The sequence below is a fragment of the Taudactylus pleione genome, unplaced genomic scaffold (assembly GCF_031769625.1).
Source record: "Taudactylus pleione unplaced genomic scaffold, aTauple2 ptg000021l, whole genome shotgun sequence".
Classification (NCBI taxonomy): Eukaryota; Metazoa; Chordata; class Amphibia; order Anura; family Myobatrachidae; genus Taudactylus; species Taudactylus pleione.
The window spans coordinates 16,362,501-16,377,500 of record NW_028284423.1 but is presented as its reverse complement, the minus strand read 5'-3'; the positions used below and the strand labels follow the sequence as shown (position 1 = coordinate 16,377,500).

Genomic DNA, 15,000 nt, shown 5'->3' with positions numbered 1-15,000 from the left:
ACATGTTTCATGTTCAGTTATATTATACTATTCTAAATATATTACTATAGAAAGGACAGAAATTAAATCAAGGTTCTGGAACTGTTGGTGGGATTAGGGATTGAACTCAGACTGATATTGCAATAAGGCTTCTCCTACTTCTTCATTTTTAACCATTTTTTGAAAGAAAGTACTTTTATAAGAGAAACTAGGTAGGTCCTTTATATTTGCCTTCTCTAAATTATAGATTTCTGTAAAAATCTCTATCAAAAAAATGAAATTTACCACTCTAACTGTGTTATCAGGAAGTATATAATGTTAAAGTTTCACTTTTTTTGTTTTCTTGCTCTAACTTGTGTTAGCTTTTCCTATACTTGAGTTTCAAACTAGCTGTAAACTGCAGATTGATTCAGTACCTTTACACATTAAAAGCTAGGTAACTAGCTGTAAACTGCAGATTGATTCAGTACCTTTACACATTAAAAGCTTGGTAAAGGGGGCACCCGGATTTGAACCAGGGACCTCTCAATCTGCAGTCGAATGCTCTACCACTGAGATATACCCCCAATTGCATACAAGTTTTTAAAAACATTCACATTGCAGTCAGAATGTAAAGGTGTTTGTACTATATATGTTGTCTTATAGGATAAAAAATGAATATGTATACTTATGGTGATGCTTTAAAGTTATTAATCTGGGCTTAATTGCAGAGTTCACATAGGTGTAAGCTGTGAGCATTCTCAAAAAGAAACTTTGATCATCTAAAGCTCCACTTTGGTCAGTTATAGTGACATCAGGACATACTGTGACTTTATATTTTGGAGGCCAAACAGAACTAAGAAAATACAAATTCTTAGCAACAAACCTATATAAGTTATTTCAAAAAGTAGCTGTCAACAGTATTTTATTGCTAATAAAATAGGACATTTTGATTTTTGGGTTTGTGATCTCAGGTGTTCAAAATTAATGTTTGATGCATAAACTCGAATGGCCTAGTTGCAAAATCAGTCTGAGATCAACCCCCAATTACAACAACAGTTCCAGAATACTGCAATGTAATTGCCTAATAATTCCTTATTTAATTATCAAAGAGGATGAGTATTAAAGTACACATGTTTCATGTTCAGTTATATTATACTATTTTAAATATATTACTATAGAATGCACAGAAATTAAATTGAGGTTCTGGAACTGTTGATGGGATTAGGGATTGAACTCAGACTGATATTGCAATAAGGCTTCTCCTACTTCTTCAGTTTAACCATTTGGGAAAGAAAGTACTTTTTAAGAGAAACTAGGTAGGTCCTTTATATTTGCCTTCTATAAATTATAGATTTCTGTAAAAATCTCTATCAAATAAATGAAATCTGCCACTCTAACTGTGCTATCAGGAAGATTACAATGTTAAAATATCACTATTTAAGAGATGCTTTTCCTTATTTAATTATCAATGAGGGTGAGTATTACAGTACACATGTTTCATGTTCAGTTATATTATACTATTCTAAATATATTACTATAGAAAGGACAGAAATTAAATTGAGGTTCTGGAACTGTTGGTGGGATTAGGGATTGAACTCAGACTGATATTGCAATAAGGCTTCTCCTACTTCTTCAGTTTACCCATTTGGGAAAGAAAGTACTTTTTTAAGAGAAACTAGGTAGGTCCTTTATATTTGCCTTCTATAAATTATAGATTTCTGTAAAAATCTCTATCAAATAAATGAAATCTGCCACTCTAACTGTGCTATCAGGAAGTTTATAATGTTAAAGTATCACTATTTAAGAGATGCTTTTCCTTATTTAATTATCAATGAGGGTGAGTATTAAAGTACACATGTTTCATGTTCAGTTATATTATACTATTCTAAATATATTGCTATAGAAAGGACAGAAATTAAATTGAGGTTCTGGAACTGTTGGTGGGATTAGGGATTGAACTCAGACTGATATTGCAATAAGGCTTCTCCTACTTCTTCATTTTTAACAATTTTTTGAAAGAAAGTACTTTTATAAGAGAAACTAGGTAGGTCCTTTATATTTGCCTTCTCTAAATTATAGATTTCTGTAAAAATCTCTATCAAAAAAATGAAATTTACCACTCTAACTGTGTTATCAGGAAGTATATAATGTTAAAGTTTCACTTTTTTTGTTTTCTTGCTCTTACTTGTGTTAGCTTTTCCTGTACATGAGTTTCAAACTAGCTGTAAACTGCAAATTGAATCAGTACCTTTACAAATTAAAAGCTAGGTAAAAGGGGCACTCAAATTTGAACAGTACCTCTCGATCTGCAGTTGAATGCTCTACCACTGAGCTATACCCCCAATTGCATACAAGATTTTAAAAAAATTCACATTGCAGTCAGAAAGTTTAGGTGTTTGTACTATATATCTTGTCCTACAGGATAAACAATCAATCTGTATATTTATGGTGATGCTTTGGAGTTATTAATCTGGGCTTGAATGCAGAGTTCACATAGGTGTAAGCTGTGAGCATGCTCAAAAAGAAACTTTGATCATCTAAAGCTCCACTTTGGTCAGTTATAGTGACATCAGGACATATTGTGACTTTATATTTTGGAGGCCAAACAGAACTAAGAAAATACAAATTCTTAGCAACAAACCTATATAAGTTATTTCAAAAAGGAGCTGTCAACAGTATTTTATTGCTAATAAAATAGGACATTTTGATTTTTGGGTTTGTGGGCTCAGGTGTTCAAAATTAATGTTTGATGCATAAACTCGAATGGCCTAGTTGCAAAATCAGTCTGAGATCAACCCCCAATTACAACAACAGTTCCATAATACTGCAATGTAATTGCCTAATAATTCCTTATTTAATTATCAAAGAGGGTGAGTATTAAAGTACACATGTTTCATGTTCAGTTATATTATACTATTTTAAATATATTACTATAGAATGGACAGAAATTAAATTGAGGTTCTGGAACTGTTGGTGGGATTAGGGATTGAACTCAGACTGATATTGCAATAAGGCTTCTCCTACTTCTTCAGTTTAACCATTTGGGAAAGAAAGTACTTTTTTAAGAGAAACTAGGTAGGTCCTTTATATTTGCCTTCTATAAATTATAGATTTCTGTAAAAATCTCTATCAAATAAATGAAATCTGCCACTCTAACTGTGCTATCAGGAAGATTATAATGTTAAAGTATCACTATTTAAGAGATGCTTTTCCTTATTTAATTTTCATTGAGGGTGAGTATTAAAGTACACATGTTTCATGTTCAGTTATATTATACTATTCTAAATATATTACTATAGAAAGGACAGAAATTAAATCGAGGTTCTGGAACTGTTGGTGGGATTAGGGATTGAACTCAGACTGATATTGCAATAAGGCTTCTCCTACTTCTTCAGTTTACCCATTTGGGAAAGAAAGTACTTTTTTAAGAGAAACTAGGTAGGTCCTTTATATTTGCCTTCTATAAATTATAGATTTCTGTAAAAATCTCTATCAAATAAATGAAATCTGCCACTCTAACTGTGCTATCAGGAAGTTTATAATGTTAAAGTATCACTATTTAAGAGATGCTTTTCCTTATTTAATTATCAATGAGGGTGAGTATTAAAGTACACATGTTTCATGTTCAGTTATATTATACTATTCTAAATATATTGCTATAGAAAGGACAGAAATTAAATTGAGGTTCTGGAACTGTTGGTGGGATTAGGGATTGAACTCAGACTGATAGTGCAATAAGGCTTCTCCTACTTCTTCATTTTTAACCATTTTTTGAAAGAAAGTACTTTTATAAGAGAAACTAGGTAGGTCCTTTATATTTGCCTTCTCTAAATTATAGATTTCTGTAAAAATCTGTATCAAAAAAATGAAATTTACCACTCTAACTGTGTTATCAGGAAGTATATAATGTTAAAGTTTCACTTTTTTTGTTTTCTTGCTCTTACTTGTGTTAGCTTTTCCTGTGCTTGAGTTTCAAAGTAGCTATAAACTGCAAATTTAATCAGTACCTTTACACATTAAAAGTTAGGTAAAGGGGGCACCCGGATTTGAACCAGGGACCTCTCGATCTGCAGTCGAATGCTCTACCACTGAGCTATACCCCCAATTGCGTACAAGATTTTAAAAACATTCACATTGCAGTCAGAAAGTATAGGTGTTTGTACTATATATGTTGTCTTATAGGATAAAAAATTAATATGTATATTTATGGTGATGCTTTGGAGTTATTAATCTGGGCTTGATTGCAGAGTTCACATAGGTGTAAGCTGGGAGCATGCTCAAAAAGGGACTTTGATCATCTAAAGCTCCAATTTCGTCAGTAATAGTGACATCAGGACATATTGTGACTTTAAATTTTGGAAGGCCAAACAGAACTAAGAAAATACAAATTCTTAGCAATAAACCTATATAAATTATTTCAAAAAGTAGCTGACAACAGTATATTATTGCTAATAAAATAGGACATTTTGATTTTTGGGCTTGTGGGCTCAGATGTTCAAAATTAATGTTTGATGCATAAACTCGAATGGCCTAGTTGCAAAATCAGTCTGAGATCAACCCCCAATTACAACAACAGTTCCAGAATACTGCAATGTAATTGCTTAATAATTCCTTATTTAATTATCAAAGAGGGTGAGTATTAAAGTACACATGTTTCATGTTCAGTTATATTATACTATACTAAATATATTACTATAGAAATGACAGAAATTAAATTGAGGTTCTGGAACTGTTGGTGGGATTAGGGATTGAACTCAGACTGTTATTGTAATAAGGCTTCTCCTACTTCTTCAGTTTAACCATTTGGGAAAGAAAGTACTTTTTTAAGAGAAACTAGGTAGGTCCTTTATATTTGCCTTCTATAAATTATAGATTTCTGTAAAAATCTCTATCAAAAAAATGAAATCTGCCACTCTAACTGTGCTATCAGGAAGTTTATAATCTTAAAGTATCACTATTTAAGTGATGTTTTTCCTTATTTAATTATCAATGTGGGTGAGTATTAAAGTACACATGTTTCATGTTCAGTTATATTATACTATTCTAAATATATTACTATAGAAAGGAAAGAAATTAAATCAAGATTCTTGAACTGTTGGTGGGATTAGGGATTGAACTCAGACTGATATTGCAATAAGGCTTCTCCTACTTCTTCATTTTTAACCATTTTTTGAAAGAAAGTACTTTTATAAGAGAAACTAGGTAGGTCCTTTATATTTGCCTTCTCTAAGTTATAGATTTCTGTAAAAATCTCTATAAAAAAAATGAAATTTACCACTCTAACTGTGTTATCAGGAAGTATATAATGTTAAAGTTTCACTTTTTTTGTTTTCTTGCTCTTACTTGTGTTAGCTTTTCCTGTACTTGAGTTTCAAACTAGCTATAAACTGCAAATTGAATCAGTACCTTTACACATTAAAATTTAGGTAAAGGGGGCACCTGGATTTGAACCAGGGAACTCTTGATCTGGAGTTGAATGTTCTACCACTGAGATATACCCCCAATTGCATACAAGATTTTAAAAACATTCACATTGCAGTCAGAATGTAAAGGTGTTTGTACTATATATGTGTTCTTATAGGATAAAAAATGAATATGTATACTTATGGTGATGCTTTGAAGTTATTAATCTGGGCTTGATTGCAGAGTTCACATAGGTGTAAGCTGTGAGCATGCTCAAAAAGAAACTTTGATCATCTAAAGCTCCACTTTGGTCAGTTATAGTGACATCTTGACATATTGTAACTTTATATTTTGGGATGCCAAACAGAACTAAGAAAATACAAATTCTTAGCATCAACCCTATATAAATTATTTCAAAAAGTAGCTGACAACAGTATATTATTGCTAATAAAATAGGACATTTTGATTTTTGGGCTTGTGGGCTCAGATGTTCAAAATTAATGTTTGATGCATAAATTCAAATGGCCTAGTTGCAAAATCAGTCTGAGATCAACCCCCAATTACAACAACAGTTCCAGAATACTGCAATGTAATTGCTTAATAATTCCTTATTAAATTATCAAAGAGGGTGAGTATTAAAGTACACATGTTTCATGTTCAGTTATATTATACTATTCTAAATATATTACTATAGAAAGGACAGAAATTAAATTGAGGTTCTGGAATTGTTGGTGGGATAAGGAATTGAACTCAGACTGTTATTGTAATAAGGCTTCTCCTACTTCTTCAGTTTAACCATTTGGGAAAGAAAGTACTTTTTTAAGAGAAACTAGGTAGGTCCTTTATATTTGGCTTCTATAAATTATAGATTTCTGTAAAAATCTCTATCAAAAAAATGAAATCTGCCACTCTAACTGTGCTATCAGGAAGTTTATAATGTTAAAGTATCACTATTTAAGTAATGTTTTTCCTTATTTAATTATCAATGAGGGTGAGTATTAAAGTACACATGTTTCATGTTCAGTTATATTATACTATTCTAAATATATTACTATAGAAAGGACAGAAATTAAATCAAGGTTCTGGAACTGTTGGTGGGATTAGGGATTGAACTCAGACTGATATTGCAATAAGGCTTCTCCTACTTCTTCATTTTTAACCATTTTTTGAAAGAAAGTACTTTTATAAGAGAAACTAGGTAGGTCCTTTATATTTGCCTTCTCTAAATTATAGATTTCTGTAAAAATCTCTATCAAAAAAATGAAATTTACCACTCTAACTGTGTTATCAGGAAGTATATAATGTTAAAGTTTCACTTTTTTTGTTTTCTTGCTCTAACTTGTGTTAGCTTTTCCTATACTTGAGTTTCAAACTAGCTGTAAACTGCAGATTGATTCAGTACCTTTACACATTAAAAGCTAGGTAACTAGCTGTAAACTGCAGATTGATTCAGTACCTTTACACATTAAAAGCTTGGTAAAGGGGGCACCCAGATTTGAACCAGGGACCTCTCAATCTGCAGTCGAATGCTCTACCACTGAGATATACCCCCAATTGCATACAAGTTTTTAAAAACATTCACATTGCAGTCAGAATGTAAAGGTGTTTGTACTATATATGTTGTCTTATAGGATAAAAAATGAATATGTATACTTATGGTGATGCTTTAAAGTTATTAATCTGGGCTTAATTGCAGAGTTCACATAGGTGTAAGCTGTGAGCATTCTCAAAAAGAAACTTTGATCATCTAAAAGCTCCACTTTGGTCAGTTATAGTGACATCAGGACATACTGTGACTTTATATTTTGGAGGCCAAACAGAACTAAGAAAATACAAATTCTTAGCAACAAACCTATATAAGTTATTTCAAAAAGTAGCTGTCAACAGTATTTTATTGCTAATAAAATAGGACATTTTGATTTTTGGGTTTGTGATCTCAGGTGTTCAAAATTAATGTTTGATGCATAAACTCGAATGGCCTAGTTGCAAAATCAGTCTGAGATCAACCCCCAATTACAACAACAGTTCCAGAATACTGCAATGTAATTGCTTAATAATTCCTTATTTAATTATCAAAGAGGGTGAGTATTAAAGTACACATGTTTCATGTTCAGTTATATTATACTATTCTAAATATATTACTATAGAAAGGACAGAAATTCAATTGAGGTTCTGGAACTGTTGGTGGGATTAGAGATTGAACTCAGACTGATATTGCAATAAGGCTTCTCCTACTTCTTCAGTTTAACCATTTGGAAAAGAAAGTACTTTTTTAAGAGAAACTAGGTAGGTCCTTTATATTTGCCTTCTATAAATTATAGATTTCTGTAAAAATCTCTATCAAAAAAATTAAATCTGCCACTCTAACTGTGCTATCAGGAAGTTTATAATGTTAAAGTATCACTATTTAAGTGATGTTTTTCCTTATTTAATTATCAATGAGGGTGAGTATTAAAGTACACATGTTTCATGTTCAGTTATATTATACTATTCTAAATATATTACTATAGAAAGGACAGAAATTAAATCAAGGTTCTGGAACTGTTGAGGGATTAGGGATTGAACTCAGACTGATATTGCAATAAGGCTTCTCCTACTTCTTCATTTTTAACCATTTTTTGAAAGAAAGTACTTTTATAAGAGAAACTAGGTAGGTCCTTTATATTTGCCTTCTCTAAATTATAGATTTCTGCAAAAATCTCTATCAAAAAAATGAAATTTACCCCTCTAACTGTGTTATCAGGAAGTATATAATGTTAAAGTTTCACTTTTTTTGTTTTCTTGCTCTTACTTGTGTTAGCTTTTCCTGTGCTTGAGTTTCAAAGTAGCTATAAACTGCAAATTGAATCAGTACCTTTACACATTAAAAGTTAGGTAAAGGGGGCACCCGGATTTGAACCAGGGATCTCTTGATCTGCAGTCAAATGCTCTACCACTGAGCTATACCCCCAATTGCATACAAAACTTTAAAAACATTCACATTGCAGTCAGAATGTAAAGGTGTTTGTACTATATATGTGTTCTTATAGGATAAAAAATGAATATGTATACTTATGGTGATGCTTTGAAGTTATTAATCTGGGCTTGATTGCAGAGTTCACATAGGTGTAAGCTGTGAGCATGCTCAAAGAGAAACTTTGATCATCTAAAGCTCCACTTTGGTCAGTTATAGTGACATCATGACATATTGTAACTTTATATTTTGGGAGGCCAAACAGAACTAAGAAAATACAAATTCTTAGCATCAACCCTATATAAATTATTTCAAAAAGTAGCTGACAACAGTATATTATTGCTAATATAATAGGACATTTTGAGTTTTGGGCTTGTGGGCTCAGATGTTCAAAATTAATGTTTGATGCATAAACTCGAATGGCCTAGTTGCAAAATCAGTCTGAGATCAACCCCCAATTACAACAACAGTTCCAGAATACTGCAATGTAATTGCATAATAATTCCTTATTTAATTATCAAAGAGGGTGAGTATTAAAGTACACATGTTTCATGTTCAGTTATATTATACTATTCTAAATATATTACTATAGAAAGGACAGAAAATAAATCGAGGTTCTGGAACTGTTGGTGGGATTAGGGATTGAACTCAGACTGATATTGCAATAAGGCTTCTCCTACTACTTCATTTTTAACCATTTCGGAAAGAAAGAACTTTTTTAAGAGAAACTAGGTAGGTCCTTTATATTTGCCTTCTATAAATTATAGATTTCTGTAAAAATCTCTATCAAAAAAATGAAATCTACCATTCTAACTGTGCTATCTGGAAGTATATAATGTTAAAGTGTCACTTTTTTTGTTTTCTTGCTCTTACTTGTGTTAGCTTTTCCAGTACTTGAGTTTCAAACTAGCTGTAAACTGCAGATTGATTCAGTACCTTTACACATTGAAAGCTAGGTAACTAGCTGTAAACTGCAGATTGATTCAGTACCTTTACACATTAAAAGCTTGGTAAAGGGGGCACCCGGATTTGAACCAGGGACCTCTCAATCTGCAGTCGAATGCTCTACCACTGAGATATACCCCCAATTGCATACAAGTTTTTAAAAACATTCACATTGCAGTCAGAATGTAAAGGTGTTTGTACTATATATGTTGTCTTATAGGATAAAAACTGAATATGTATACTTATGGTGATGCTTTAAAGTTATTAATCTGGGCTTAATTGCAGAGTTCACATAGGTGTAAGCTGTGAGCATGCTCAAAAAGAAACTTTGATCATCTAAAGTTCCACTTTGGTCAGTTATAGTGACATCAGGACATATTGTGACTTTATATTTTGGAGGCCAACAGAACTAAGAAAATACAAATTCTTAGCAACAATCCTATATAAGTTATTTCAAAAAGTAGCTGTCTACAGTATATTATTGCTAATAAAATAGGACATATTGATTTTTGGGTTTGTGATCTCAGGTGTTCAAAATTAATGTTTGATGCATAAACTCGAATGGCCTAGTTGCAAAATCAGTCTGAGATCAACCCCCAATTACAACAACAGTTCCAGAATACTGCAATGTAATTGCTTAATAATTCCTTATTTAATTATCAAAGAGGGTGAGTATTAAAGTACACATGTTTCATGTTCAGTTATATTATACTATTCTAAATATATTACTATAGAAAGGACAGAAATTAAATCGAGGTTCTGGAACTGTTGGTGGGATTAGAGATTGAACTCAGACTGATATTGCAATAAGGCTTCTCCTACTTCTTCAATTTAACCATTTGGGAAAGAAAGTACTTTTTTAAGAGAAACTAGGTAGGTCCTTTATATTTGCCTTCTATAAATTATAGATTTCTGTAAAAATCTCTATCAAATAAATGAAATCTGCCACTCTAACTGTGCTATCAGGAAGTTTATAATGTTAAAGTATCACTATTTAAGTGATGTTTTTCCTTATTTAATTATCAATGAGGGTGAGTATTAAAGTACACATGTTTCATGTTCAGTTATATTATACTATTCTAAATATATTGCTATAGAAAGGACAGAAATTAAATTGAGGTTCTGGAACTGTTGGTGGGATTAGGGATTGAACTCAGACTGATATTGCAATAAGGCTTCTCCTACTTCTTCATTTTTAACCATTTTTTGAAAGAAAGTACTTTTATAAGAGAAACTAGGTAGGTCCTTTATATTTGCCTTCTCTAAATTATAGATTTCTGCAAAAATCTCTATCAAAAAAATGAAATTTACCCCTCTAACTGTGTTATCAGGAAGTATATAATGTTAAAGTTTCACTTTTTTTGTTTTCTTGCTCTTACTTGTGTTAGCTTTTCCTGTGCTTGAGTTTCAAAGTAGCTATAAACTGCAAATTGAATCAGTACCTTTACACATTAAAAGTTAGGTAAAGGGGGAACCCGGATTTGAACCAGGGATCTCTTGATCTGCAGTCGAATGCTCTACCACTGAGCTATACCCCCAATTGCATACAAGTTTTTAAAAACATTCACATTGCAGTCAGAATGTAAAGGTGTTTGTACTATATATGTTGTCTTATAGGATAAAAACTGAATATGTATACTTATGGTGATGCTTTAAAGTTATTAATCTGGGCTTAATTGCAGAGTTCACATAGGTGTAAGCTGTGAGCATGCTCAAAAAGAAACTTTGATCATCTAAAGTTCCACTTTGGTCAGTTATAGTGACATCAGGACATATTGTGACTTTATATTTTGGAGGCCAACAGAACTAAGAAAATACAAATTCTTAGCAACAAACCTATATAAGTTATTTCAAAAAGTAGCTGTCAACAGTATATTATTGCTAATAAAATAGGACATATTGATTTTTGGGTTTGTGATCTCAGGTGTTCAAAATTAATGTTTGATGCATAAACTCGAATGGCCTAGTTGCAAAATCAGTCTGAGATCAACCCCCAATTACAACAACAGTTCCAGAATACTGCAATGTAATTGCTTAATAATTCCTTATTTAATTATCAAAGAGGGTGAGTATTAAAGTCCACATGTTTCATGTTCAGTTATATTATACTATTCTAAATATATTACTATAGAAAGGACAGAAATTAAATCGAGGTTCTGGATCTGTTGGTGGGATTAGAGATTGAACTCAGACTGATATTGCAATAAGGCTTCTCCTACTTCTTCAGTTTAACCATTTGGGAAAGAAAGTACTTTTTTAAGAGAAACTAGGTAGGTTCTTTATATTTGCCTTCTATAAATTATAGATTTCTGTAAAAATCTCTATCAAATAAATGAAATCTGCCACTCTAACTGTGCTATCAGGAAGTTTATAATGTTAAAGTATCACTATTTAAGTGATGTTTTTCCTTATTTAATTATCAATGAGGGTGAGTATTAAAGTACACATGTTTCATGTTCAGTTATATTATACTATTCTAAATATATTGCTATAGAAAGGACAGAAATTAAATTGAGGTTCTGGAACTGTTGGTGGGATTAGGGATTGAACTCAGACTGATATTGCAATAAGGCTTCTCCTACTTCTTCATTTTTAACCATTTTTTGAAAGAAAGTACTTTTATAAGAGAAACTAGGTAGGTCCTTTATATTTGCCTTCTCTAAATTATAGATTTCTGCAAAAATCTCTATCAAAAAAATGAAATTTACCACTCTTACTGTGTTATCAGGAAGTATATAATGTTAAAGTTTAATTTTTTTTTGTTTTCTTGCTCTTACTTGTGTTAGCTTTATCTGTGCTTGAGTTTCAAAGTAGCTATAAACTGCAAATTGAATCAGTACCTTTACACATTAAAAGTTAGGTAAAGGGGGCACCTGGATTTGAACCAGGGATCTCTTGATCTGCAGTCAAATGCTCTACCACTGAGCTATACCCCCAATTGCATACAAAACTTTAAAAACATTCACATTGCAGTCAGAATGTAAAGGTGTTTGTACTATATATGTGTTCTTATAGGATAAAAAATGAATATGTATACTTATGGTGATGCTTTGAAGTTATTAATCTGGGCTTGATTGCAGAGTTCACATAGGTGTATGCTGTGAGCATGCTCAAAGAGAAACTTTGATCATCTAAAGCTCCACTTTGGTCAGTTATAGTGACATCATGACATATTGTAACTTTATATTTTGGGAGGCCAAACAGAACTAAGAAAATACAAATTCTTAGCATCAACCCTATATAAATTATTTCAAAAAGTAGCTGACAACAGTATATTATTGCTAATAAAATAGGACATTTTGATTTTTGGGCTTGTGGGCTCAGATGTTCAAAATTAATGTTTGATGCATAAACTCGAATGGCCTAGTTGCAAAATCAGTCTGAGATCAACCCCCAATTACAACAACAGTTCCAGAATACTGCAATGTAATTGCATAATAATTCCTTATTTAATTATCAAAGAGGGTGAGTATTAAAGTACACATGTTTCATGTTCAGTTATATTATACTATTCTAAATATATTACTATAGAAAGGACAGATAATAAATCGAGGTTCTGGAACTGTTGGTGGGATTAGGGATTGAACTCAGACTGATATTGCAATAAGGCTTCTCCTACTACTTCATTTTTAACCATTTCGGAAAGAAAGAACTTTTTTAAGAGAAACTAGGTAGGTCCTTTATATTTGCCTTCTATAAATTATAGATTTCTTTAAAAATCTCTATCAAAAAAATGAAATCTACCACTCTAACTGTGCTATCTGGAAGTATATAATGTTAAAGTGTCACTTTTTTTGTTTTCTTGCTCTTACTTGTGTTAGCTTTTCCTGTGCTTGAGGTTCAAAGTAGCTATAAACTGCAAATTGAATCAGTACCTTTACATATTAAAAGTTAGGTAAAGGTGGCACCTGGATTTGAACCAGGGATCTCTTGATCTGCAGTCAAATGCTCTACCACTGAGCTATACCCCCAATTGCATACAAGATTTTAAAAACATTCACATTGCAGTCAGAATGTAAAGGTGTTTGTACTATATATGTTGTCTTATAGGATAAAAAATGAATATGTATACTTATGGTGATGCTTTAAAGTTATTAATCTGGGCTTAATTGCAGAGTTCACATAGGTGTAAGCTGTGAGCATGCTCAAAAAGAAACTTTGATCATCTAAAGCTCCACTTTGGTCAGTTATAGTGACATCAGGACATATTGTGACTTTATATTTTGGAGGCCAAACAGAACTAAGAAAATACAAATTCTTAGCAACAAACCTATATAAGTTATTTCAAAAAGTAGCTGTCAACAGTATTTTATTGCTAATAAAATAGGACATTTTGATTTTTGGGTTTGTGATCTCAGGTGTTCAAAATTAATGTTTGATGCATAAACTCGAATGGCCTAGTTGCAAAATCAGTCTGAGATCAACCCCCAATTACAACAACAGTTCCAGAATACTGCAATGTAATTGCTTAATAATTCCTTATTTAATTATCAAAGAGGGTGAGTATTAAAGTACACATGTTTCATGTTCAGTTATATTATACTATTCTAAATATATTACTATAGAAAGGACAGAAATTAAATTGAGGTTCTGGAACTGTTGGTGGGATTAGAGATTGAACTCAGACTGATATTGCAATAAGGCTTCTCCTACTTCTTCAGTTTAACCATTTGGAAAAGAAAGTACTTTTTTAAGAGAAACTAGGTAGGTCCTTTATATTTGCCTTCTATAAATTATAGATTTCTGTAAAAATCTCTATCAAAAAAATGAAATCTGCCACTCTAACTGTGCTATCAGGAAGTTTATAATGTTAAAGTATCACTATTTAAGTGATGTTTTTCCTTATTTAATTATCAATGAGGGTGAGTATTAAAGTACACATGTTTCATGTTCAGTTATATTATACTATTCTAAATATATTACTATAGAAAGGACAGAAAATAAATCAAGGTTCTGGAACTGTTGGTGGGATTAGGGATTGAACTCAGACTGATATTGCAATAAGGCTTCTCCTACTACTTCATTTTTAACCATTTCGGAAAGAAAGAACTTTTTTAAGAGAAACTAGGTAGGTCCTTTATATTTGCCTTCTATAAATTATAGATTTCTGTAAAAATCTCTATAAAAAAAATGAAATCTACCACTCTACCTGTGCTATCTGGAAGTATATAATGTTAAAGTGTCACTTTTTTTGTTTTCTTGCTCTTACTTGTGTTAGCTTTTCCTGTACTTGAGTTTCAAACTAGCTGTAAACTGCAGATTGATTCAGTACCTTTACACATTAAAAGCTAGGTAACTAGCTGTAAACTGCAGATTGATTCAGTACCTTTACACATTAAAAGCTTGGTAAAGGGGGCACCCGGATTTTAACCAGGGACCTCTCAATCTGCAGTCGAATGCTCTACCACTGAGCTATTCCCCCAATTGCATACAAGTTTTTAAAAACATTCATATTGCAGTCAGAATGTAAAGGTGTTTGTACTATATATGTTGTCTTATAGGATAAAAAATGAATATGTATACTTATGGTGATGCTTTAAAGTTATTAATCTGGGCTTAATTGCAGAGTTCACATAGGTGTAAGCTGTGAGCATGCTCAAAAAGAAACTTTGATCATCTAAAGCTCCACTTTGGTCAGTTATAGTGACATCAGGACATATTGTGACTTTATATTTTGGAGGCCAAACAGAACTAAGAAAATACAAATTCTTAGCAACAAACCTATATAAGTTATTTCA

The 15,000-nt window shown here is 31.8% G+C and overlaps 9 non-coding genes across 9 annotated transcripts; all 9 read right to left on the bottom strand.

The window, feature by feature from the left end:
* Positions 1–473: 473 nt before the first annotated feature.
* On the bottom strand, positions 474–545 carry TRNAC-GCA (transfer RNA cysteine (anticodon GCA)). The gene has a single exon. It is a non-coding gene; the product is annotated as a tRNA-Cys (tRNA).
* A 3,447-nt stretch (positions 546–3,992) lies between these two features.
* On the bottom strand, positions 3,993–4,064 carry TRNAC-GCA (transfer RNA cysteine (anticodon GCA)). Its single transcript has one exon. It is a non-coding gene; the product is annotated as a tRNA-Cys (tRNA).
* Positions 4,065–6,844: 2,780 nt separating this feature from the next.
* Positions 6,845–6,916, bottom strand: TRNAC-GCA (transfer RNA cysteine (anticodon GCA)). Its single transcript has one exon. It is a non-coding gene; the product is annotated as a tRNA-Cys (tRNA).
* Positions 6,917–8,242: 1,326 nt separating this feature from the next.
* On the bottom strand, positions 8,243–8,314 carry TRNAC-GCA (transfer RNA cysteine (anticodon GCA)). Its single transcript has one exon. It is a non-coding gene; the product is annotated as a tRNA-Cys (tRNA).
* Positions 8,315–9,331: 1,017 nt separating this feature from the next.
* On the bottom strand, positions 9,332–9,403 carry TRNAC-GCA (transfer RNA cysteine (anticodon GCA)). Its single transcript has one exon. It is a non-coding gene; the product is annotated as a tRNA-Cys (tRNA).
* A 1,325-nt stretch (positions 9,404–10,728) lies between these two features.
* TRNAC-GCA (transfer RNA cysteine (anticodon GCA)) lies at positions 10,729–10,800 on the bottom strand. Its single transcript has one exon. It is a non-coding gene; the product is annotated as a tRNA-Cys (tRNA).
* Positions 10,801–12,126: 1,326 nt separating this feature from the next.
* On the bottom strand, positions 12,127–12,198 carry TRNAC-GCA (transfer RNA cysteine (anticodon GCA)). Its single transcript has one exon. It is a non-coding gene; the product is annotated as a tRNA-Cys (tRNA).
* A 963-nt stretch (positions 12,199–13,161) lies between these two features.
* TRNAC-GCA (transfer RNA cysteine (anticodon GCA)) lies at positions 13,162–13,233 on the bottom strand. Its single transcript has one exon. It is a non-coding gene; the product is annotated as a tRNA-Cys (tRNA).
* A 1,379-nt stretch (positions 13,234–14,612) lies between these two features.
* On the bottom strand, positions 14,613–14,684 carry TRNAC-GCA (transfer RNA cysteine (anticodon GCA)). Its single transcript has one exon. It is a non-coding gene; the product is annotated as a tRNA-Cys (tRNA).
* Between the last annotated feature and the right edge of the window lie 316 nt (positions 14,685–15,000).